The sequence below is a fragment of the Neophocaena asiaeorientalis genome, unplaced genomic scaffold, assembly GCF_003031525.2.
Source record: "Neophocaena asiaeorientalis asiaeorientalis breed wild unplaced genomic scaffold, Neophocaena_asiaeorientalis_V1.1 scaffold129, whole genome shotgun sequence".
Taxonomy (NCBI): Eukaryota; Metazoa; Chordata; class Mammalia; order Artiodactyla; family Phocoenidae; genus Neophocaena; species Neophocaena asiaeorientalis.
The window spans coordinates 1,230,710-1,257,096 of record NW_020172446.1 but is presented as its reverse complement, the minus strand read 5'-3'; the positions used below and the strand labels follow the sequence as shown (position 1 = coordinate 1,257,096).

General features: G+C 41.5%; 1 protein-coding gene across 1 annotated transcript in view; it reads right to left on the bottom strand.

The window, feature by feature from the left end:
- MYO1D (myosin ID) overlaps positions 1-26,387 on the bottom strand; it is a 337,803-nt gene that overhangs the window by 298,496 nt on the left and 12,920 nt on the right. The window lies entirely within an intron of this gene.

Below are 26,387 nucleotides of genomic sequence, written 5' to 3'. Positions count from 1 at the left end.
ACACCCGATCCGTCGTCAACACCTACCTTCCAACAACATCCAGAATCCAACTTCTCCCCACCTCTGCTGCTGCCATCCTGGTCCACGCCACCATCATCCCTCTCACCTGGATTACCGCACGGCCCCCTGCACGGCTTCCCTGCCTCTGCCCTTGCTTCCTCTTCCGTTTGGTCAGTTTACAGCAGCTCGAGTGATTCTGTTACCATGTAAGTCAGGTCATGTCCTTTGTCTGCTCAAACCCTCCAAGGCTTCTCAGCTCAGAAAAGTGCCACATCTTTCCATCAGCCTTCTGACTCCAAGCCACCCCCAGCTCTGACTACATCTCCTTCTACTCCCCCTCATGGAATAAAAACTCCACGAAAGCATGGATTTTGTCTTTTTTGTCTCCTCCGGAGCCAAGAATGGTGTCTGGCATACAGTAGGCACTCAGTCAGCATTTGTTGAATAAACAAACAAGTCCGCTTTCCAAACTTTAATAATATTTGATATCATGTTTAACCTGATCAATAGTAATTAGGTACAAAAGACAGAAGTCCAAGAATTGCCGCCAATTTAGTAGGACCCTTTGGGAGGCAACCTGTTCACTCATTCAGGGTCACTGTCACTGGGAAAATAGCAGATCAGTTCCTGCCCTCATGAAGGTGACAGTCAAATGAAGGTACCTACTCCCCTGTCCCTGCAACCATGTTCAAAAGGTGCCTGTAGATAAGGTCGGGGTCAGCAGGCCCCTTTTCCCAAGCTGGCAACCTGTGAATCACCCACAATTTTTTTTCTCCCTTACCTTCTAAACCAATGAACCAATCTGTCATCAAGACCTCTCTAGTCTACCTCAGGAATGTGTCATACACAGTCAAAGCCTCTAGCTCCTCCATCACTCAATTCCCCAGCCTTCAGTCTGCTCCCTGAGAAGTGCAGTATTATTACCCCAACTAGCATCTTGCTACCAGTCTCCCCCCATCCGGTCTGTCTCACACAGTGTGGCTGGAGTTACTGCCCCCCACAAAAACACCACTGCATTCCCTTTCCTAAATTTCTTTAATCACTTCTCATTGCTTACAAAGTCCTGAACAATCTAGTCCCAAACATACCTTGGTAGGTTCATCCAACACAGCTGTGGTTTTTTTGCCTCAGATACCATTCCCTGCCTGGCTCCTTAGCAAACACTGATTAACCCATCATTCGATGCTCCACTAAAAGGTTACCTCCTCCAGCAGAAGAGAATGCTTCTCTCCTCTATGCTCTCCTAACACTCTGTTCCTACTTCTATCGCAGCACTGAGGACATTATCTGTTATTGTTTGCAGAGTTTCCTTTGTCACTACACAAGCTCACTGAAGGGACCACATGTTAACTTATTCTCCAAACTCTAGGCTAAGCAGAACACCTACAACAGAAAAGCACTCGATCATGTCTTGAATAAATGAACGAGTACAATCGCCACAGAGTTTTCTTACACAGCCCTGAGACTGGTTCCCTGGAATGGCCGTTACCTGCTGATACTGCTTCTGCTCGAAACCACAGAGAACACAACACACTTTTTTTTTTTTAAACAGCTTTATTGGAGCATAATTGCTTTACAATGTCCTGTTGGTTCCTGCTGTATAACAAAGTGAATCAGCTATACGTGTATATATATATATCCCCATATCCCCTCCCTCTTGCGTCTCCCTCCCTCCCACCCTCCCTATCCCACCCCTCTAGGTGGTCACAAAGCACCGAGCTGATCTCCCTGTGCTAGGCGGCCGCTTCCCACTAGCTATCTATTTTACGTCTGGTACCGTATATATGTCCACGCCACTCTCTCACTTCGTCCCAGCTTACCCTTCTCACCCCCGACAACACACTCTTTGTCACACGAATGCCTTTCTAATTTGAAAACAGACGTCAGATCCTCCTGGGTATTTCTTCTCCCAGAGAACCATGACCAGTTCTTTCAGCCTTCTTTCATATATCACAACCTGGCTTCTCTCTACCTTCCTGGCTGTGCTTCTTCTGAATAGGTTCTAGGTTATTTATATCCCTTTAGAATGGTGGCCCCTAAAACCAAATGACTATCGCTTCCTTTGTCGTAGTTACCACTCTTCAATTAACCTCACCTAAAACAGAATTAATATGTGCGGGTTCACACTAATTGTTGGTTCTTGTTGAGCTTATTACTATTGCCTGAAAAATTTTTAATGTTTAAAGTAAGGTTAATAGGTTTCCATCATGAAACCAACAGTCATTAAACATTTTTGTAAACTAAAAATAGGAAAAGAAAACCCCACCAACGACATCTAATTCATTGAGTGTATCTTATGAATTAATTTTTTTAACATATAAGGGAGTTTTGCTTTCTATTTCTCCAACCATACTATATATTCAATTTATATATATTTCACACGTCATAAACATTTAAAAATATTTCTTGTTGCTCAGAAACTGTCATACATTACACACTGACCACGTGCTATTCTAACAACGAACATGCAAGTTAAGCATCCTTATGACTTACAGATGAAAATACTGAAGCTTCGGAAAATGAAGTGACTGGTCCAAGGCCACGTGGCCTTTATTTCCTGATTTTTTTTTTAAATCAGTGAGAAACGTAAAGGAGTGCATACATATAAAACGTACAGTCTGATGAATTTGGACATATGTATAGACTTATGTAACCCTCATACAGATTAACATTTAGAAAACTTTCATCACCCCAGCAGGTTCTCTTGCGTCCGTTCCCAGTCAGTTCTCCCACCCAGGTGTAACCACTGTTCTGACTTCTTTCACCATCCGTTAATTTACCTGTTCTTGCATCATATAACTGGAATCATTTAGTATGCACTCCTTCAGTCTGTCTTCTTCTGTTCAAGATAACGTCGGTAAGATTCACTCATGTTGTCATGGGCGTGACTAATTCGTGCTTTTGTTAGAGCTACACAGTATTCTATTTAGGAACATACCAGTTTATTAATCCATGCTCCTGTTCTTATGATCACGTGGGTTGTTTCCAGTTTGGGGCTAGTTTGAATAAAGCTGCTTTGAACAACCATGCGTATGTCTTCTGGTAGACATATGAACTCATTCTCCTGAATGAATTTATTTCTCACTTTTGCAAATGGTCTGTTCATTTTGTGTGTGTGCATTTATCTACCTGGGAGTCGAACTGCTGGGTCATAGGACAGGTATATATCTAACCTGAGGAGACATTGCCAAAGAGTTTTCCAAAGTGACTGAATTAATTTATAGTCTTCATAGCAATAGGTAACAGTTCCAGCTGCTTCATGCCCTCACCAACGTTTGATTTTTGTCACGTCTTTTAAATGTGAACACTCTGATGAACACGTAATGCTATTTTGCGGTTTTTAGCTTGCACTTCCCTGATGTACGAGACTGCGGACTTTTCAAGTGTTTATTGATCATTTGGTTATTTTTAATTTTTATTTATTTTTTTTGTAGGAGTTCTTTACATGTTCTGGCTATGAGTCTTTTGTCAGATATATGTATTGCAAAAATCTTTTTCCAAATGTGGCTCATGTTCACTTTTAATAGTTATGTATTATTCTATCAATTAGATATGTCATCATTTAACTATTTTCTTATTGCTGGATATTTAGATTATTTCTAATTTTTGCTGTAATCAAACTTGTTGATTACCAACTTTTAAAGCTTTATCTGTATCTAAAAATTGTTCCTTAACCTAGATTCACAGAAGTAGAATTACTGAATCAATGCATATGACCATTTGGCATTGATACAGACAGAGCCCAACTGCTTCAGAAAGAATTTTATCAATTGACATTGATACTCAACAGTGCGTGAGAATACCTGCTCATCATGTCCTCACTGACTCTGGCTTTAAAAAAAAAAAATCTTTTCCAGTTTGATAGAAAAAAATTTAGTATTTTATTGTTTTAATATTTGGTTCTATGACTACCAGTGAAATTGAAAATATTTTTGTTTAGCCATTTATTTTTCACTTTTGCAAATGGTCTGTTCATTTTGTGTGTGTGCATTTATCTACTGGGGTCTTCAGAGTTTTTCTCATTCACTCAAGGTATTAAGTTTTGCTTTGCTTTTCCTTTCCCATACTATTTTAATATTATTTTATTTTATTTTATTTTATTTTATTTACTGCAATCATTCCCCAAGATGTAATGTGCTTTGTGCTTCTAAAAGTTTTATGTAGTCAAATCTCTGATCATATCCAAGCTTAGAAATATTCCCTATTAAGTATTCCCTATAAATATGAGTATTTCTCTATAAATACTCCCATCCATTTTCTTCTATTTTTAAAAGTATTTAACTCTTTAGTCCCTTAGCAACCTTTTGGGCAGTACTGTAGTAGACTTATCTCTAAATCTTATCTTTTCTTAAACTGATAACCAGCTGTGGAAGTACCATTTATCAAACAAATATTCCTTCCTTCTTTGGATTTATGATGCATACATTATCGCTTATTAAATTTTTTATACAGGTGATCATCTCTTTCTGGGCTCTTTTCAGTTCCACCGATTTGTCTGTCAATTCTTACAATACAATTTTACTGTTTCCATTCTTGTAGCCTTATAATTATTTCATCTGACTGATATTCATTCAGCCCCCGCACTGTGTTAGATCCTAAGGTTAAAATGGTGAAGGCACACACCTGGTTCCTGTCCTTATGGCATGTACAGACTAGTGGGAGGACGGAGACAAGTCAACAGGTGGTGACAAGTCAACAGGTGGTGACAACAGAGTGCGATGCATATGATAGGAGACGCACAGGGAGCTGAGGGGCCCCTAAGCTGGACATGGGGAATGAGGACATGGTTCCTGGAGGAGGTGATGTATTATGGCCGAGCAGAAAGCCTGTTGAAAAGATCGGGAAGTGAAAGAGAAAAGGTCACTGGAAGTGGAGCATGGGGTGGGAAGAGGAGTGTGGTGAGAGCTGAGGCTGAAGAAGTATCAAAAGCAAGATTACGCAAGACTTTAAAAATGATTTTGTACTTTATCCTGAGGGCAAGGGAAGCCACTCAAGGGTTTAATCATGGAGCAAAGTGTTCAGATATGCATTTTAGAAAGACCACTTTGGATATGTAGTTTAGAAAGACCACTTTGGCTATAAGAGGATGAAAAAATCATTTACTAGAAGTCAAGAGAACAGCCAAGGAGCCTACCTAGGGTACCAGTAGTAGAATTAAGTCCTGACTCAGTACTTCTTTTTCAAACTTTCTGTGCTACTATGACATATTTATTTCTCCAGATTAATATTGAAATTATTTAGCCAAGTTCCCTCCTGTACACCTGACTCCATTCCAATCCAGCTGTGACTATTTGAAATGATATGAAATGTTTAAATGAACTTACGAAGAATGCCAACTCTATGTATCATTTTCCCTATGGTTTTTAAATAACTGCCGCTAAACCATGTATCTCCTTTCATCATATATTTTTGGAACATAAGACTTCCTTAATCTTTTTATCTGGGCAGAGTGTAATTACTTCATTCCAAAGATGTTTACTTCACTCAAGGCACTGGGGCTCTCAGGATGAAAAGGGAGATGTGCTTCCTATCCTCGTGGGGCTCAAGATACAACAGGGAGTAGAGAAAAATAATTAGAGTACAGGGTGCAAGGTGCTGCTGGAGCACAGGGGAGAGGCATCTGGGGGGGTTCAGGAAGGCAGCTTGGAAGAACTGTCTCTATGGGAAGGTTATGTGGTTATGCATGGTTGTTAGCAAAACAAAAATGAAGGGGGAAAGGCGGGACAGGAGAGTCTTAACCTCGACCAAAAACACAGGAAATGCCAAAAGCCAAAGGGAAGCAAAAACAAAAAGGACTAAGGTCTAAGCCAAGTAGGCAGACCAAGCTGTTTGGAGAGAGCCAGATGGACGTCTTAAACTCCAGCATTAAATACAGGTATGCCTAGGTCCCAATGAAGAAAGAACCTTATTTTTCCAAAAGCCAAGAAGTGAATAAAGAAAAAAACTTTGACCAGAATTCAAAGCATGCTGGAGTTTTACCGAAATAATTATAAGCCATACTACTGGGGGCGAAGAACCAAAGGAGTGAAAACGATCCTCAAAGCAGACCTCAGGTGCTTCAAAACCGTATCTGTGTATCGCTTCAACTAATCAGTTCTGGTCTGGATTCTCTCACACCAAAGCAAAGTGGAGCGGTGAACGTGGAAATTCTGTGATAGACAGCCAACTGGGGCTAAAAGGCTTCCTCCAGAGAGAGAGAGAGAAGGAGGGAAACCCAGGGAAGGAGGTCCATCCTATAAGAAAGAAACTATGCCTCGGAGCACTCTTCAGTACTGATAAACAAGAATGGACACATCACTCTGCCGATGGACAAAACTGCCCATATTTGTTATGTCTATATTTATCCTTAGGGTTTTTTATTTTTTAAGCATCTTTATTGGAGTATAATTGCTTTACAATGGTGTGTTAGTTTCTGCTGTATAACAAAGTGAATCAGCTATACGTATACATGCATCCCCGTATCCCCTCCCTCTTGCATCTCCCTCTCACCCTCCCTATCCCACCCCTCCAGGGAGTCACAAAGCACCGAGGTGATCTCCCTGTGCTGCGCAGCTGCTTCCCACTAGCTATCTATTTTACATTTGGTAGTATATATATATATATATGTCAATGCTGCTCTCACTTCGTCCCAGCTTTCCCTTCCCACTCCCCGTGTCCTCAAGTCCATTCTCTATGTCTGCGTCTTTATTCCTGCCCTGTCCCTAGGTTCATCAGAACCATTTTTTTTTTTTAGATTCCATATATATGTGTTAGCATACGGTATTTGTTTTTCTCTTTCTGACTTGCTTCACTCTGTATGACAGACTCGCGGTCCATCCACCTCACTACAAATAACTCAATTTCCTTTCTTTTTATGGCTGAGTAATATTCCATTGTATATATGTGCCACATCTTCTTTATCCATTCATCTGTCGATGGACACTATTTCTTAGGGTTTTTAAGGGCATTTTTTTCACAAGAGATTGGTTATTCTGAAAATGGTTTGAGTCTTATTTTCCACTTTGAACGCTGAGATATGTGACTTAAGTCGAAATATGGGAAACTGAAAAGATTTCAGTCTGACAAAACTGCTAGACTGATAATGACAAAAAGACACAGTTCTCATGCACTTTCCTTTCCAGGGCTCCCAAAGTTGTCTCTGTTAGAAAAAAAGAATCTTACATCTAAGACTCTGCTCCAATTACAGTCTTCTCCCTAATCTTTTTATCTGGGCAGAGCATAATTTCTTCATTCCAGAGATGTTTACTACACTCAAGGCACTGGGGCTCTCAGGATGAAAAGGGAGATGTGCTTCCTGTCCTCCTGGGGCTCAAAGTACAAGGGGGTACAGAGAAAAATCACTGATAATTAGAGTACAGTGTGCAAGGTCCCATGGGGGACTGGAGCACATGGGGGAGGCCTGTGGGGAGTTCAGGAAGGCGGCCTGGAGGAAATGAATCTATGGGAAGGTTATGTGGGTGTCCCAGAGGACCCACAGGCTGGGACCCAAGCTAAGACCTGGAACCAGACACTGGAACAGGGTAACCCCACCTGGGTGTGGGTTAAAGGTATGCTCTCCCAGAACACTGTAGAATACAGCTTCCTAACCTGTGCTCAGATCACAGGTGTACCCACCAGCCATAAGCACAGCCTGATTCATGGCCCTCAATGGGCAGTACTGATATTATCCTATTGTATGTGGGTCATGACATGGAAAAGGCTGGCAATCACTGCTTGTAAAGAACTCATGAAATGCTGTTTTGGCCCCTCTGCTGTAATCCTTTCAAATTCATTCATTCATATTCTCTCTGTCTCCGTTACCTCATTCTTCTCTATTATTTTTTTCTACTCTTCAGTACTCAAGCAGAATTCAATTCCAAACAGTTCCAAAATATACACATTCTGAATTCCCAGCCACCAAAAGAGAGAGAAAAACGATTTCGTTTCAAATATAGAATTCTGGGAAGAACTATGATTGGTCCAGCTTGAGTCAGGTGTCCACTCCTGGACCAATCAACAGTGGCCAAAAAAGGGAAGAGTATCTTGTATTTAAATTGCAGGTCCCAGAGTTACTATTTGAGTAGACTGCAGGGAGGGATGCTGGTCAGAAGAACAATAGGTGTTCACTACAAGATTTGAATGCCAAAGGGAAGAATCTGGGAGAGAGGGCAAGGATGAAGATTCAAAAGAGCAAAATGATAACAGAGAGGTCAGTGTCCCTGCGAGGGTGAGAAGAGATAGGGTCCATGGTAGGGCAGGTGGGACTGGCCTTGCAGAGGAGGAGTAGACAGGAAGGAAGGAGGAAAGAGTGAGTAGAGGCACAGGGTTTAGATGTGCCGGCAGAATTGGTATAGTTCAGGTCTGAAGAAGTATCTCTCTGAGAAGCAGGAAAGTGATGCAGGAGGGAGGGGGCGGGATAGAAACATGAGGTTAGTGGAAAGAATATGAAATAGATGCTATGTGAAATGACGGCGAGCAGCCTAGGAGAGCACAGGAGGAATGCCCACCCGTTTTACCACCTGAGTGAGGGTAGCAACTCTAAATTTATTGATACCTATCTGTACAGTAGTATAATTTTCTCCTGCAAGTCTCAGCCGCCCTAATATAGAATCTATAGAGGCAAATAAAAAAGAGCAACTTGATAGGTCCGGGGCTGGACTTTGGCAGGTAAGGGCCCCTGAAGGACAGTGGGACAGTGCAGTCTCAGGTTGAGAAGACAGATGCTATGGAGCTTGGGTTGAAAATCCCGGGTCAGAAGGAAGAAGGACGAAAGAAGTATGAGAACGGGAAGACAGATGACATCTTGGGAGATGACCAAGAGCACAGGGACGTGACGCATGACCGGTTTAGTCAGCTGCAAGGCTTCTGAGACAGTTAATCCCAGCAGGGCCCCAAAGAGCAGGGATCACGTAGGCCCCTTATGAGTTAGATGCACACTGGATTGATGGGTTCTCTGCTACTCTGCTTAGTCAGAAATATTCAATTATTCCTCAAGCCTTTATATACAGTACACACTAAAGGGCGGTGCCCCCATCTCTCTCTCTCTCTCTCTTTCCCCACCCCCCCCACTTGATAAGCTACTTGCATCCTTTCTCAGGTCGGGTTATCTATTCCAATCCGAAGAAAGCAGCATGTTATTTCCAAGATGCTGTGGGACTCAACCTTCCACCCACGGCGTTTTACACGCCTTCTCTCCACTCTCATTCAGAATACACTTCCCATTCCATGTGCCCAGACCGCAAAATCTCACCAACTTGCAAAACCTGGGTAAGCACCCAATTTCTTCAAGGAAGCGCTCCAAGATTTTTCCTAACACAAATCACGATTTCTTCCAATACAGAGATTTTTTTTTTTATTCCACATAATTATACTGTCATTTGTTTTACTTCTCATTCTCCTTAAGGACAGGAATTCTTCTTAAATTCAATTTTTAAGCCAAGATGTATGTGTGTAGTTGGAGACTATGAAATACTCTCGATTGAAAGGACTGAGGCAGCCCAAGAAGTAGACAACTGTCTTCTTATTCTAAAGCTCATACACCACGCTGAGTATCTATGAAGAACAAACTCCTGTGACTAAGGAGAAAATGGGAAGTGTGTTTATATAAAATGTATTCAAAGCGGTACAGTAACGTGCCACATCAGTGATGGAATGTTGAATGAATCAAATGGAGTGCTTCGTAATGACCACTGGCCTCACGTTTCTTAGTCACCAAGTATTTTCTCGGTGGTATGCAAAGACAGAAATAAGGGAGGAAGAAGTAGCTTACAGATCCAGGAACCAGGACTGAAGGAAAGGCAGTGGGCTTCATCAAGGTACTGCAGGCAAAATGGGGCGGGGGGCAGTGCTCTACAGCCCCCGAAGGACACGTACACACAAACTCATCCAGCTCAACTTCAACCGAGGAGTAACACAAACAAAATTCATTAACAATAATAAAACTCTTTTTTTTGCCCCAAATGAATATGGTAATACCCATTTTGAAGACACTCTCATGTTCTATTGAATTAACATCACTTTAATTATAGAGCAGTCTAGCAATAAATATAAAAATGTTAAAGGTACATACATTTTGACCCCTTATTTTACTTCTGGGAATCTATACTAAGGAAAAAAGACACAGTTTTTTATACACACACACAAAGATATTCGTTAGCATAATTATATGTTTATTAGCAAAAAACTGAAATCAGCTCACCACTAAATTGATTAAATATTCTACTGTATAGAATACAATAAATAATACAGTAAGCCCCCTACATACGAACCTTCAAGTTGCGAACTTTCAAAGATACAAACGTGCGTTCCATGAATGTCAGACGTGAGTGAAACTGCAGCTCGCCCTCTGTCTCCTACTGCTGGCGATATTTCGGCTCTACCATCTCCCACCTCCTCTCCTTCCTCCAACTGGTAACTCTTCTTGCCTGTTCACTCGACGCCAGCCCCTGAATACCAGCTGTTGTACTGGACTACTGTACTTTTCAAGGTACTGTACAATTAAATTGTTTTCTTTATTTTTTGTTTGTTTTTTATGTATTATTTGTGTGAAAAGTATTAGAAACCTATTACAGTACAGTACTATATAGCCGATTGTGTTAGTTGGGTACCTAGGCTAACTTTGTTGGACTTATGAACAAATTGGACCTAACGAACACGCTCTCGGAACGCAACCCGTTCGTATGTAGGGGACTTACTGTATATAAGATAAATGTATTAAACATATGTTGCTATGTGAAAAAAGCAAGTTTAAAAAGAGTATATATAGTATCATCTAGTTTTTATAAAAATAAAAATTTAAATAATGTTAATGTGTATGTAGACATGTATATACATATTCAATATGTGTATAAAAGATAGGAGAAACATGCACCAGACAATAATGTCATGGGGGATGTGAATTCTGGGAATTTCTCTTTGTTTATTTTATATCTATACAATGCTTGAAGTTTTAATTTTGTAGAACTTTGTATTATGTTTGTAATTGGAGACCTATAGCTATTTCAAAGTAGATGTATATGTATTGACATGTAAATATATCAATAATACGTTTTAAGTGGAAAATGCAGGCTAAAGCAGCATGTTCCCATATTTGCACTTTATAAAACGTTATACATATACAAGAAAAGAAATCTGGAAGGATACACCAAAACATTGACAATGGCTTTTCTGGAGGTGAGACTTGCAGTGATTTTTACTCTCCTCTTTGTAACTCTGTCTTGACCCCGTTAAAAAAAAAGATAAGGACTGTATATTATTTTTATACATAAAGTTTTCATCTTAACAAATCTATCTTCAATTCACTTTCAAACCTTTTTAAGAGCGAATGAGGTTCAAAAATTATCAAATAATGAATTATTTTAATTTTGTTTCCTTTCCCTATTTATACAATAGACTCTAAGTTTATCCTTGCTAAAAGAAATAATCAGCAGTAGAACAGGAGAAATAATAGGACTGAGATAACCAATAAAAGGTGGTTGTTTCCAGGTTTGCTATGGAAGAAAGACAGGGGTGCCTTAATATTGATAATGTCATTTTACATTTTCAATTACAATTTTTAAAGAGCTTTTATATCCACAATGTTATTTGGTACTCAAGTCTATGTAAAAGGCAAGGGAAGCATAATCCTCGCTTTTAAGATAAGTAGCCTGAGTCAGGAGAGGTGGAAGGATGAGCCCTGGGTCTCAGATTGGTAAATAATGGCGCTAGCTTGCACCATCCAAGATGGTAGCCGCTAACCACACGTGGCTATTTAAATTTAAGTCGATTAAAATGATATAGAATTTAAAATTCAGTTCCTTAGTTGCACTAGTCACATTTCAAGGGCTCAGTAGCCACGTGTGTTTAGTGGCTACTGCGCTGGACTGTGGCAGGTACAGATATTTCCATCACCACAGAAATGATGCGATGTCCATGCCAATAACATTTTCCACTCATGTGGTGGCTTTCTACACCCTTGCTTTGCCCTCTTGAAAAAAAGGAAGATATTATTTGATGATCTTTCCCTACAAGATATGAATCCCTGAAAAATTATAGGAAAAAAACCCCTGTGCTTAATTAGGATAACTGAAAGGTGGCTGGAATAGCTTGGGAACGGTGAATAGCAATAGAGGGGCACCAGAAGAACCTGAAAGGTGGTACAGTGAACTCGGGGGGCTGCCTACCTAGCACCTAGTCACCCTCCTCTTCCTTTGTAATGGACCTAAGATTTTGTTTAGGTGTCTACCCCTGCCCCACACAGCCTTTGTGCCTCAGAGTTGGTCTGCAATGCAACTTGGGCTTAATGAAACAAGACGAGAAGAAAGCTGACAGGGTAACACCCTCTTGTGGCTTTAGTCTTGACCTCTGAAAGGTCAAATAGCAGAATGCCTACTTAAACATCATCTCAGGTATTACCCAAAACGTGCACGTACATCATGTGATCACACACACGACTGTTAAAGTTATACCTGATCAGCATTACAGAGTCAGCAATATGGACAAAGTGTGTCATCAGACTTACTAATACAGGTCCATCTATAGGTAAGTATCTAGATGTATCTTGGGGAAAAAAATCTAATTTTGTACTTTACGTGTTGCAATTCTATCATCTGAAATAGAAATACAGTCTTGCAAAAAAGTAAATTACAGTAATTGGTGGTAGTTAAGAAACCTGATAATTTTATGTAGAAAAACTATCCCAAAATTTCAAATCATTAAATCAACAGGGGAATACAGGTTGACAGTATAAACATTAAGAGCACATTCCTAGGTCAACTTAGGGAAGAACATTATATCCTTTTGTAGCCAAACATTTATAACAATTTAAATAATCAAGACAGGATACAGAGGTGAGATGATAGCATAAATTCTCATCTCTGTAGAATCATAACATTAGACAAAATAACCCTTTAAAAACTGTACTGAATTTCTTAGTTATGTGATTCCATTTAGGCCACGAGTCTTTTACGAAAAATCTCATTTTGGGAATTCTTTGTATCTTGTGAGAATGAATTGAAAGTAGAGCTCTGCCACACCTCATAGAATGAAACATCAGGAACAGAAAACTGTCGTGCAATTTTCAACGGAACAAACGCGGTAGAGGTTATGAGTGATTTTGAGTAACAGCATATGCTGCTTTGTTCACATGCCCCAGAGAATAATTACAGCCCAACTGCCTGCCTTAGGCAGAAAAACGATGGCTACCTGTCATCCTTCCTCAGCGAAAGACAAGCTGCAGATAAGCTGAACTTATACAACTTGCTCAGAAGTTATACAAAATGTTCAATGGGACGAAATAGCAGCTCTCACATGTTAAAAAGACAGCCTTGAACAAGAGAAAGGTTAGTAGTATACTCAGCAAACATTAATGCGTATACAGCAGGACTTCATAAGAACCAGTGGTCGCTTGTACAGAAAGCAGTTCACCTGCTGAAAAAGGTGCTAGGCTCATGAGCCATGAAGTCCAAGTATTTACTACATGACAGCTGCTCTATAAAATCTCCTGTCGCTCTGCTTCAGAAAAGATGTTGAAATGGACATGCGTGCAACAAAAGCACGCAATGAAAACGTGCCCCCCTCTCCGTCTCACTCAAAATAGTTAATTCATTTAAGATTAATCCAGCTCAAAGAGATATGGTATGAATCCTAGACCAGGAAAAAAAATCGCTATAAAGGACATTATTGGGGGCAACTCACAAAATCTCAACATGGACTTTGATACGAGACAATTATCTAATCCAAAGTAAAATTTCCTGCTTCCAGTATCTGCACTGGGGTTAGGTAAGAGGCTCTCCTTGTTCTTAGGAAATGCACACTCAAGTGTTAGGGATACAGGGCATGATGCCTGCAATTTACTCTCACATTATTGGTGGGGGCAGCAGCAAAGCGAATGCCAAACAATCAGTGAGGCTGGGTGAAAAGTACGAGGGAGGTCCTGTCACTTTTCAGAAATTTAAAATTATGCCAAACTAAAAAGTTACCAGAGAGTTCATTCATCTTTTTCTTGACATTTCCTTCAGAAAACAAGTGGTTCTGTGGTGGTCCGGTCTCAGAGTGATCAAGGAAATGGAAGGTTCTGGATGCTCCAGAGGCCTTCAGTTGGCTTGAAGGGCCACTGTATTCTGTTGCTAGCTCTGATGGTCATGCCGGATCCAGAACTGACTCACTCCTGATAGCAGAGCACATGACTGTTTACTGTGGGGTCATTCAATGACTACTTAAAGCGTGAATCCTTGGGGCAGTTAGTATCTAGCTACTGTCTGCTGCACCCTTATTGTCACAGTCTGTAGTTGGGCTCACTCACCCCAGTAGCCCCAAATCTCACATTTGCTCCTTAAAATATATGTTTTAAGAGAACAGCCCTGTAATGAAGAGGCTCCTAGATGAACATTTCAAAGGAAATGCCAAGTTCCCTGACATTCCTATGGACCCATGCAAAGTCAGATAAACAAATATTATAAAATAAGAGAAGAAATACACTGTGAGAAATAAACATTCTGGAGTAAGACATAGACACTTGAAACAAACAGTCCCTTAAAAATTAGGTGTGGGCCTCCCTGGTGGCATAGTGGTTGGGAGTCCGCCTGCTGATGCAGGGGACACGGGCTCGTGCCCCGGTCCGGGAAGATCCCACATGCCGCGGAGCAGCTGGGCCCGTGAGCCATGGCCGCTGAGCCTGCGTGTCCGGAGCCTGTGCTCCGCAACGGGAAAGGCCACGACAGTGAGAAGACCACATAACGCAAAAAAAAAAAAAAAAAAAAATTAGGTGTGCTCGTTTTACAGCTGTAAAAACATGTCTGAAGCCTGATTGTGGTGTTTCATATACTTTCTACAGTTTAAAACAAAACACAGAAGGAAATACACTTTACTATCATGACATGTCATCCGCAAAGTATATGTCTAACCCTTGAACTTATTTTAGAAACTCTCCTCACTAATTTGCCTGTGTTTTTGAACAGCAAGTAATATGTTTTCAATCATGAAAGGTTACAGGGAAATTTTTGTGGTAAAAACTGGCCTTCCACTAGCATAAAAATCATCAGTCTTACTGCAGTCCTTTGGGAAATAATTTTTTTTTCATCATTGTCAAGCAGCTTTCAAACCAATTTTAATAGCTACTGTTCCAGAGAATGGTTGTTTGCATCCATTGAAAACTGATTCACTCAAAACCATGTAAGAGAGAAAAAAGGTAGTTGGATAAAAAAATTATTGTTTCTTTATAATACTTGAAGAGTGAATCAAACTCTGTGAACCTTTCTCATAAACATAATGCTAATTACCCACTAACGTTTAGATGGACAATTGCCCATCCTCTAACACATCGCACCATTGGCCCCGAACTGTCGTACTGCCCTTTCACCTTCTGTACAGCAATACTACCATAGAACACAGCCATTTTACTTTGAAATGAAATTGTATTTGAAGATAATTTTTAAAAAGTATCCTTCACGTCAAATGTCTGGGCAGTACAAAAACTAAGTGGCTTCTGTGAACGCTCTACCGCCTTCTCTTTCATTGCTTCTCTAAAACTTCCAATGACTAAATAATTACTGCCCCTCCAGTAACATTCAGCAGTTTTGAACAGGAATAGCATAGTAATGATGCCTTCTTTTCTTTTTCTTTTTCTTTCTCCTCATTTAAACTGTGTGCCCTGTTGTTTACTTTTCTACGATCTAGCATACAAGGATACGCCAACTTTTCTTTTACCAGCACTTAAAAAAAAATTTTTTTTTTTCTAAAACCTAACTACAAGCGTTAGTGAATTCAAAGGGAACAGAGTAGTTATCAAGGTCTGGATGGAGCTCGATGACCAGCTTACCATGGGAGTCGATCCATCTCTTTTTTCTTGTTTATGAGAGAATAAACCTCCCTGTACTTACTTTAAAGTTATTTAAATATACTTGCAAGGAAAATTTTTTTCAGAGGACCAACTGATTACTTTGCTTCTCCCCTGCACCTGGGCTGTTAAGTACTGCCAGAGAAATCCCCCAGATTGACAGATGGGAAACGCTACAGATATGTGGTTTTCAACCTCAGGAAAACCTCCGGCGCTGGTGAAGGTTCAACTTGGTGATCCCCACGGTTGTCCTCAGACAGCTCCCTGGACTGTCACCTGCATCAGAACGTAAACTTGTTCGCCCCCACCTCATCACTGAGCTCATGTTCCTACCACTCCCTTCACTCTCGGCCAGTGTCTTTGCCTTCTGTTTCACAGAGAAAAATAAATCTATTAGACAGAAACTCCTCCAACTTCCTACCAGTTTACCTGTATCCACTCCCATCCTGACCACCCTTCCTCCTGTCTCTGAAAAAGAGGTGGCCCTAGGGCTCTGGACCTCGTCCTCTCTCCCGTCCTCCAGCATCAATTCCTGCACACAGGCCTACGTCTCACCCGTCTTTAAAAACAAACAACATAACACCTTCTATCAATTCCGCAGCCCCTCTACCTAATAACGCTCTCTCTCCTGCTCTTCACAGCTATGATTCTGGAATAAACCATATCTACTTCATCCATCTGTCAGCTCACTGTAAACCTGGCGAGCACCCTACCATTACACCGATGCCTCCAGGCACCAAACCCAATGGATCCGTCTATCCTTTGCTTATGTGGCCTCTCTACAGCATTTACTGCTGCTGCTGTTTCTTTCTAGGAATGCTCTCTTTTATTAGTTTCTCTCATACCATTACTTTCTGGTTCATCTATTTCTTTTATTAACTCTTCCTCCAGTGAAACCCTTAAATGTTCATTAGAGCCATCTGTAGAATGGCTCATAGTAGAAATTGATAAAAAAATTTTGAAAAACACTTAATAAAATGTAAAACTTTACATTGTTCATATCTTTTAACCCAGTTATCCTACCTCTAGGAATCTGTGCTAAGAAGACAATCCTAAATAATGAAAGGAGAAATAATTCCTGCACAGAAATATTAAATGCAATGTTACTTATGATTTTAACAAGACGACACTACGCTTGAACTAATGTTAAGTGGAAAAAAATACGATGCAAAATTGTCTACACAGCGGTATCTCAACTGTGTGGAAAGCATGTGCACAGGAAAAAGTCTGGAAAGAAATATTCCAAATGTTAACAGTGATTTTCTTGGGAAATGAGAATTGCATTATTGGTCAATCTTATTGTCTTTATATATTTTTGCACCTTCCAAGTTTTTGACAGGGATCATTTGTATTTTGAGAGGAAAAAACCCAGGTATGAAAAACAAATTCAATAGGAGGGCCCAAACTTTTTTCCTGAAAGGTGATGTCTGCCTTCACTTCTCACCCTGCCCATTCTCCAGCAGGTAATCTCATGTACTCCAGAAGCACCAAATGTCACCATCTACAGATGACTGACACCTATGTCCCTAGCGCAGGTCACTCTTCTAAGCTTCAGAACTGTGCTTCCATGTGGCTTCTAGACAATTCCCTGTGATGACTCACAAGAACCCTGGCCTCTACCTGTTGTCTTAGCCTCCTTCCCACACTCCAAATCTTCTTCCCTCTAGTCTCGGTAAACAGCCACACCGTCCCCATATTCCTACTTTGGGTAATAAGGTAAGTACAGGATGCATCAACAAATTATGGATTTTTTTTTTCCACACAACTTAACTAGTGCTCTAAGAATCAACATATGCAAGGTGGAAAATTTACTAAATAAATAACTGTAATAAGTTGAACATTATGAAGTGTGGTATCGGCCTAAGTTTACATAGCTATCCTGTAGTCACTTTGGAAGTGTACACGTTTTTAAATTAATTCATAAGAATCTTTCCCTAACTTTTTTTTTCTCTCTGAGGCACATGTTTGAAAGTCACCTTTCAGAGCTACTGATTTCAAATATAGGTAAAAATTGTCTTAGTTTCCTAAAAACAGAAAAAGTCAAATACTCTTTTTACCAGCAATGTCAACAACTGGAATCATACTGGAATCAGTCTGAACTAAAGAAAAATAAAATCTCCATTTCACTTCATGGAGAGTTTCTTCTCCATTCATTCCAAACACGTGCAATAGGTAACCCTTGGGGATTTAAATTTATTAACCAGAATTTTCATGAAGATCGAACTCATAAGGAGTTATGAAGAAATAAACATGGATCCTGGCAAAGTAGAGACTATTGACAATTTATGAAACCCTGAAAAACAGATCTCTTCCTTGCTTAACTACTCAAAATTCCTCACAAGTGAGTCACCCTCCTCCAAAAAAGCAAAGTTCCACCTGAAATAAACCTGCAAGTGAATGAGCTTGCACATCCAAGCAAAACAACTTTAGCTTTTTCTCTGGCCTAAGGCAGGAAATCATTGATGAAGCCAGCTGCCAACAACAAATAATCCAAAAATAATTCTGCCTCACTTTGGGATACGCTATACACTTTATGCAGTGGTTAGAGATTTAATTTTATTTGACAAACTAATATTAGAATCAGTTTGTACTTTCTGCACACAAACCCACTGAGCCAGTGAAGCAGAGCTGGGGATTCAAAACATCTCAGAAGTGTGCAATTCTTGAAGGCATCCGAGACTCAAAACGAAATCAGAAAGTAATCTGAAGGGAAGCAATAAACATAGAGCAAAGGTTTGAAGAAGCCCAGTAAAACCTGTAACTATGCCCATAGCACACACAAATTGCAGATAGGGAGTTGGGACACTGCTGGGTGTGAGCACACTAGCTGAATCCACACCCTATACCGAGTATCTGCACTCTGGTCTCTCTGAGACACCGACGCCTGGTATACAAGTGTGTACACATCGTGTGTGAATGTCACCTCACACATATGCACAGATGCCGTACCTGGTAGCTGCTCTTCCAGTCTCTGCAAATCCACTGCAGTCATGCCACCCTTCAGCTGGCACTGATAAACAGTTAATCCTCACTGGCTGCAATGAGATTTATGGTGCCGTGCATAAGGTCAAAGGACTTCCACCAACTCTGAATTGCTTGCTGATTTTTATATTGTTTCCTCAACCATTTCCTTATTGTCTCTTCTAAAAAACACATTTTACTGAAACATAATACACATACATAAAAGTGCACAAATCGGGCTTCCCTGGTGGCGCAGTGGTTGAGAGTCCGCCTGCCGATGCAGGGGACGCGGGTTCGTGCCCCGTCCGGGAGGATCCCACATGCCGCGGAGCGGCTGGGCCCATGAGCCATGGCCGCTGAGCCTGCGCGTCCGGAGCCTGTGCTCCGCAACGGGAGAGGCCACAGCAGTGAGAGGCCTGCGTACCGCAAAAAAAGAAACAAAAAAAAAGTGCACAAATCATGAGAGCACACTGTGATGAATTACCGAAGTGAACACACCTGGGCGACACTGCTGTGTTAAGACGACTATGCCCAGCAGCCCGGAAGCCCCGTTTTAGCCTCCTCCCAATCACTGCTCCCTCTCCTCTCCCCAAACTCCCATTACCCTGACTTCCAGCACCACAGATCAGTGTTGCTTGGGTTTGAATTTTATATTGATGAAGGTACAGCGTAGGGACTTGTTTTGTGTCCAACTTCTTCTGCTCAGTGTTATGACTGTGAGATTCATTCGTGCTGACGCACGGAGCTGTTGTCCATTCCTTTCTGTTGTTATCTAGTTCCTCTACTGTATGAACACCACAATTTATTTTTCCATCCCACTCCTGATGGAAACTTGTGTTCTTCCCAAGTTTGGGCTCTCACTCCGTCTTGCATTTTAACATCTTAGCATACAGTTCTAGCACTTTTTTTTTTTGCTCTTCATTTATTCAAAACAGTTTTTGTCAGCTATCACAGATCAAAATAGTTCTTCAGATGCCCAATTAAATGGTGGTAAATGAGGCCATGACAGAGTAGACACCATGTGTTTCAAAACACATTCAGCCCTGAGAAGCGTGGCCTAGACTCCCTTGGATGAGGCTGAGGCCCATCCAAGACCACGCTGGCCCAGGCCGTGCTCTCGGTGGGACTGGCTTTCTTGGCCTGAGTGTATTCATTCTCATTCCCTCATTCTCCTTGGACACCTATTTTTTTTTAAGGAAGCTATTTCGGAACAAACAGCATTGAACTGAGCACTGAACTGAGCACAAACAGACAGCACTGAATTGAGCCACTTTAAACAGAATATTCCTTCGCTGCCCTTGTTCCAAATGTGCAGCAGATGCTCTTTGTGGATGATGTGTTCTGGAAATGGCGGGGAGCAGGAAGCTACGGTCAGTAAGGCCACCTTGCATGGGCACACGGAGACTTCTGGTGCATGGGGGTGGGGGGAAGCAGGCAGTGTAGACAATGTGAAAGGTGCCTCCGTTCCCCTCCCCCCATCCTGCCCATCTCCTCAGCAGTCTCACCTTTTGCATCAGACCCTTCTCTTCTCTCAAACCTCTCTCTCTCTCTCTCTCTCTCTCTCTCCTGTCTCCTTCCCATCATCATTTACTCCTATTCAACTTTCCAGGCTTAAAAGTAAGAGAAAAGCAAAACTCCATCCACCACCTCCTGTAGCTACGGCCTGCTCTCCTTCCCTTCAGAGAAAACTTCCTGAAAGCCTTCTCACCTTTCACGATTGCTAGTTCCCTTCCCCTCCCCCTTCAACGTTCAACCCACCGTGACTGTTTTCCACCTCTGCCCGCAACTGAGGCCACTCTCATATTAAGGTCCCCAATGCCCTCCTTGGTGCTGGCTCTAATGGACGCTTCTCCACCTGCGTTTGCCCTGACTTCCAGGCAGTGCTCAGCTCTGCCAACCACACCCTCTCCTCTGGACTCCTGTGACAGCACACTCTCCTGTTTACTTCCAACCTCCCTGGATGCTCCTCTGCGGGATCCTGTGAGGAGGTTCTTCTGACCGTCCCTTAAGCATAGATGTTCCTCAGGATTCAGTCCTTGGCCCTTTTCTCACACTTCATGCTCTTTTCCAATAATCTCACGGCATGTCCCACGGGCACCTCAATCTCAACGTGACAGGAGGTATTGAGAGACATTCTCCTTTTCCCAATACTCCTTCCAATATTCTACACACACAGTCAGCAAGCCCAGTCTACAGCACTGCCCTCTATTCCTTTCCCATGTGTAAGAAGCAGATGGGGTAGAGGAAGGGTTACGGGCTTTGAAGTCATGCTGATCTGGCTTCCGATTCAAACTGCCTCTTAAATCAGCTCTGTGACTTTCAGAGAGTCATTTCCTCTCTCTGAACGCAATGTTTCACATTCGTATAATGAGTGCAACACCTATCTTGTAGGACTGAATGCATTAAGAGAGAAGTGAATGAATGAATTTCACAAATTAAAAAACCATCTAACTCAGTGCCTGATTTCCTCCCCATCTTCCCTTTTCTGGAAGCTAGTCCTGTCTCCCTGACTACACTGTATTTAAGCAGGGCTCTCCTATAGGCACCCTCCAAACCTGTCAGACTGGTCCTCTCATTGTCCCTGAACACGTTGTGCCCCTTCACAGAGGCACCTCTGCATGGAATGTCCCCCTTCCACTCTTACTCCATGCATACCTAAGTCTTACTCATGCACCAGCACCCAGCCCCATCCCACAGCTCTTTAAAGGCCTTCACGGAAACATCCCCCAGTCTGAACTGTAGAATATCGGTCCCACTGATCTGGTATTTATTATATACTACTGTATGGGGGTCAGGTTCTTTTTTATGTCAATGCCCTTTTTACCCAATGACATCATGAACGTTTCCTGTAGGGAGTCATACACAGTCCTTAGCATACTAAGTCTCTAGCAAAGAGTATTTTTGGGTTTTTTTCAATTTTTGAAAATTTTGTTATTTATTTTTGGCTGCGTTGGGTCTTCGTTGCTTCGTGCGGGCTTTCTCTAGTTGTGGCGAGAGGGGGCTACTCTTCGTCGTGGTGCGCGGGCTTCTCATTGCGGTGGCTTCTCTTGTTGCGGAGCACGGGCTCTAGGCGCGCGGGCTTCAGCAGTTGTGGCTCGCGGGCTCTAGAGCGCAGGCTCAGTAGTTGTGGTGCACAGGCTTAGCTGCTCCACGGCATGTGGGATCTTCCTGGACCAGGTATCGAACCCATGTCCCCTGCATTGGCAGGCGGATTCTTATCCACTGTGCCACCAGGGAAGCCCTCTAGCAAAGTGTTTTAAATAACACCTGCTGATTGGTATGAGGTCAAGCTCCTTTGATTTGCAATAACTGAAGGCATAAACATCATTTAATAAATTCAACTATTACTTTAAAATATGTAGACACCCAGAATCTTAGCATCTGGGACCTCAGAGGCCACGTAGACCAGCCTTCCAGGTGTACAACATCCCTTTGCAATGGCCTCAGCGGGTGAACTTCCAACTTCTGTTTCAATGAATCCCTACAACCAGAGGCTCACTACTGCCTTTGGGAACCCATTTGATGGCTAGGTAGCAGTTACTTTTTTTTTTTTTAATCTCAAACGTGCAACCAAAAAAGTTGCAACTACCTCTTTCTTCCTGAGCTACTTGAGAGTAACGCGCTGACCTGATGCCCTACCACCCATTCATATGTGCTTCCCACAGTGACATTCTCCTATGTAACCACAACACAATCATCAAAATCAGGAAATATGTGATACATTTACCAACAACGAATTCTCAAACTCCATTCCAATTCCACCAAGTGTCTCAATAATGTCCTTTATAGCAAAAGAATCCAGTTCAGAATCTTGCTTTACCTTCAGTTGTTATATCATTCTAGAATAGCTCCCCAGTCTTTCCTTGATTTTTATGAATGTGACATTTTTAAAGATTACAGTTATTTGGTCCTTTGATTTGAATTTGCCAGATGTTTCCTCTGATTAGAGCCAGGTTATGCATCTTTAGCAAGAATGTCTCAGAAGATGCGATACTCTGCTCTCACTGCATCTGTGCCCGTAGTATGTGATCTGACTCGTTCCATTACTGATGCAGTCCCTTATGCTCACTTACTTAGGGGGTGTCTACCAGGCTTCTCTACTGCAACAATATTCTAGTTTTTCTTTGATATTAATTAATGAGTATTTTGCAGGGAGATACTAAGTGAGATACTAAGAACGAGATACTTAGATCTCATTCCTCAACAAATTTCAAGATATTAGCCGATTAGTTTATGTAAGTATGGACTCGTGGTTTCCTATTTCAATTGGATGCTCAAGCCGATCCAGATTTAGCCAGAGGGAGCTCCTTCAAGCTGGTTTTTATATCTTCTTTACATTGTCCATCATTCCTTGAGGACTTCTTTTGTTTCTAGCACAGCAAGATGCCCCAGGCTCTTCTTGCTTTTTGTTTTTTGTTTGTTTTAAAACAGGAAGGGATACCATTCACCTCTTTATTTATAAAAATGGAATTACACCACCTATTTCATTAAACATATTGGGTTGCCCCAAAAGTTCGTTCGTTTTTTTCCGTAAGATGGCTCCAGTAGCACTTAGTCGTCTAACTTCATTTGAAACAATTTTGTTAGACTGTATTGTGACAGCTGTCATATCAGCGTGCAGTTAAAAAAAAACTTATCAAAATTGGTGAATTTTTGTGTAGCCATTTTAATACTGAAGATGAAGAAAAAAAGCAACATTTTTGTCATATTATGCTTTACTATTTCAAGAAAGGTAAAAATGTAACTGAAACACAAAAAAAGATTTGTGCAGCGTATGGAGAAGGTGCTGTGACTGGTCCAACGTGTCAAAAGTGGTTTGTGAGGTTTCGTGCTGGAGATTTCTCGCTGGACGGTGCTCCAGCTGGGTAGACCAGCTGAAGTTGACAGCGATCAAATCGAGACAGTAATTGCGAACAATCGACGTTATACCATGCGGGAGACAGCCGACATATTCAGAATATCCAAACCAAGCACTGAAAATCATTTGCACCAGTTATGTTCGTCGCTTTGATGTTTCGGTTCCACGTAAGTTAAGCGAAGAAAACCTTCTTGACTGTATTTCCGCATGCGATTCTCTACTGCAACGTCACGAAAACGTTCCATTTTTAAGACAAATTGTGATGGGCAATGAAAAGTGGATACTGTACCACAATGTGGAACAGAAGAGATCAGGGGGCAAGCGAAATGAACCACCCCTAACCACACCAAAGGCCAGTCTTCATCCAAAGAAGGTGATGTTGTGTATATGGTGGGATTGGAACGGAGTCCTCTGTTATGAGCTCCTCCTGGAAAACCAAACGATTAATTCCAACAAGCAGTGCTCCCAATTAAGACCAACTGAAAGCAGGACTCGACAAAAAGTGTCTGGAATTAGTCAACAGAAAATGCATACTCTTCCAACAGGATAACGCAAGACTGCCTGTTTCTTTGATGACCAGGTAAAAAACGGCTACAGCTTGGCTGGGAAGTTCTGATTCATCCGCCGTATTCACCAGACACGGCACCTTAGGATTTCCATTTATTTAGGCCTTTACAAAATTCTCTTAATGGAAAAAATTGCAATTCCCTGGAAGACTGTAAAAGCTACCTGGAACAGTTCTTTGCTTAAAAAGATAAAAAGTTTTGGGAAGATGGAATTATGAAGTTGCCCGAAAAATGGCAGAAGGTAGTGGAACAAAAGGGTGAATATGTTGTTCAATAAAGTTCTTGGTGAAAATGAAAAACGTGTCTTTTATTTTTCTTTAAAAACTGAAGGAACTTTTTGGCCAACCCAATATCACACATCGTGGCGTATGTTCAGGCCAATACATACACAGCCTTCTTCTTTTAGTTTGGTCTATAATATTGCAGCATGTGGATGGGCAGGCGCTCCTGTGCCCAGGATGCTTCCAGACCTCAGCCTTTGTACCTCTTCACCTGGCTGCTCACCTGCATCCTTTATAATCAGCTGGTAAACATAAGCAAATGTTTCCCTGGGTTCTGCGAGCCACTCTAGCAAATTAAATCAAATCTGAGGAAGGGGTCATGGGAACCTCCAATTTACAGTTGGTTGATCCGAAGCACAAGTGGCAGCCTGGACTTACTGTCTGAAGTGGCGGCAGTCTTGTGGGACTGAGCTCTTAGCCTGTAGGATCTGTAGAAAATACCTGAACTGTGCACATTAAGTCTGTTAGACACCCAGCTGGTGTCCACTGAGAAGTGGAGAACTGCTTGGTGATGCTGGAAAACACACCAAAGTTATCCCATCCTCTGTCTTGTTCCTTCAGTCATTTTATTTTACTTTTTAATTAATTTTTATTGGAGTATAGTTGATTTACAATGCTGTGTTAGTTTCTGCTGTACAGCAAAGTTAATCAGTTATACATACATATATCACTCTTTTTAAGATTCTTTTCCCGTATAGGTCATTACAGAATATTGAGTAGAGTTTCCTGTGCTATACAATAGGTTCTTATTAGTTATCTATTTTATATATAGTAGTTTATATATGTCAATCCCAATCTCCTAATTTATCTCCCCCTTCCCCCTTGGTGACCATAAGTTTGTTTTCTACATCTGTGACACTATTTCTGTTTTGTAAATAAGTTCATTTGTACCATAGTTTTTTAGATTCCACATATAAGCGATATCATATGATATTTGTCTTTCTCTCTGACTTACTTTACTCAGTATGACAATCTCTAGGTCCATCCATATCACTACAAATGGCATTACTTCGTTCTTTTTTATGGCTAATATTCCATTGTATGTATGTACCACATCTCCTTTTCCATTCATCTTATCAACGGACATTTAGGTGGCTTCCACGGCTCCTTCAGTCATTTAAAAATGACATAGTTTCATAATGACATAGTTTCATGTGCCCTCATCGCACTGAGCATTCTTTTCTGAATTAACATCATTCTGTCTACACAGCTTATAAAAGTGTACAGAGTAGGCACTCTTGGTTGCCTATTCAATGTCCTATTCTCTCCCCTAAAATCCATTCCTCCGTAAAAGAAGCTGATTTTGTTCCAGTATCTACTCCCTTCCACATAACTGTGTGCGTTCTCAATCAATCATGATAACCGCATTCCTCAGAACCAGTGATGGGTTTAGTAATTTGCATGTGAGCAAATGTGGACCAATGAAACACAAGGAAGTCTTCTAGGGACTTCCTAAATAAGAAGCAAAGACAAGCAGATGGGTCCCTCTTCTTGCTTTGGAGGGTACCGTGTCTGGATGAGATGCACAGGACTGCTGTAACTATCGTCAGCCAGTGTGACGGTGAAACCAGCCCTAGAAGGACAAAACTGAGATAATCACAGACTAGTGGAGCCAGAGCCCTTAAGGACTCTGGCCAGAGCCTCTCTTATCACCGACTTCTGGTTGTGTGAGATAATGTGCTTCCTTTTTGTGTAAGCCAGTTTGGTCAGGTTTTCTTTTCACTGCAGCCAATGGGGCATTTTAACTGATAAAGCAGTGAGAACTGCACACCCCTCCAGGGCAGGTGGGATGAGCCAGGGTAGAACTTCCAAGTCCCCTTTTTTCTTGATAGAGCCCAGGTGGATGTTGACACATAACACAGGCTCCTAAAACCCTCATCTTTGGCTCCTAAAATGTTATTTTGTATTTGTACTGTTGCCCTTCAGTA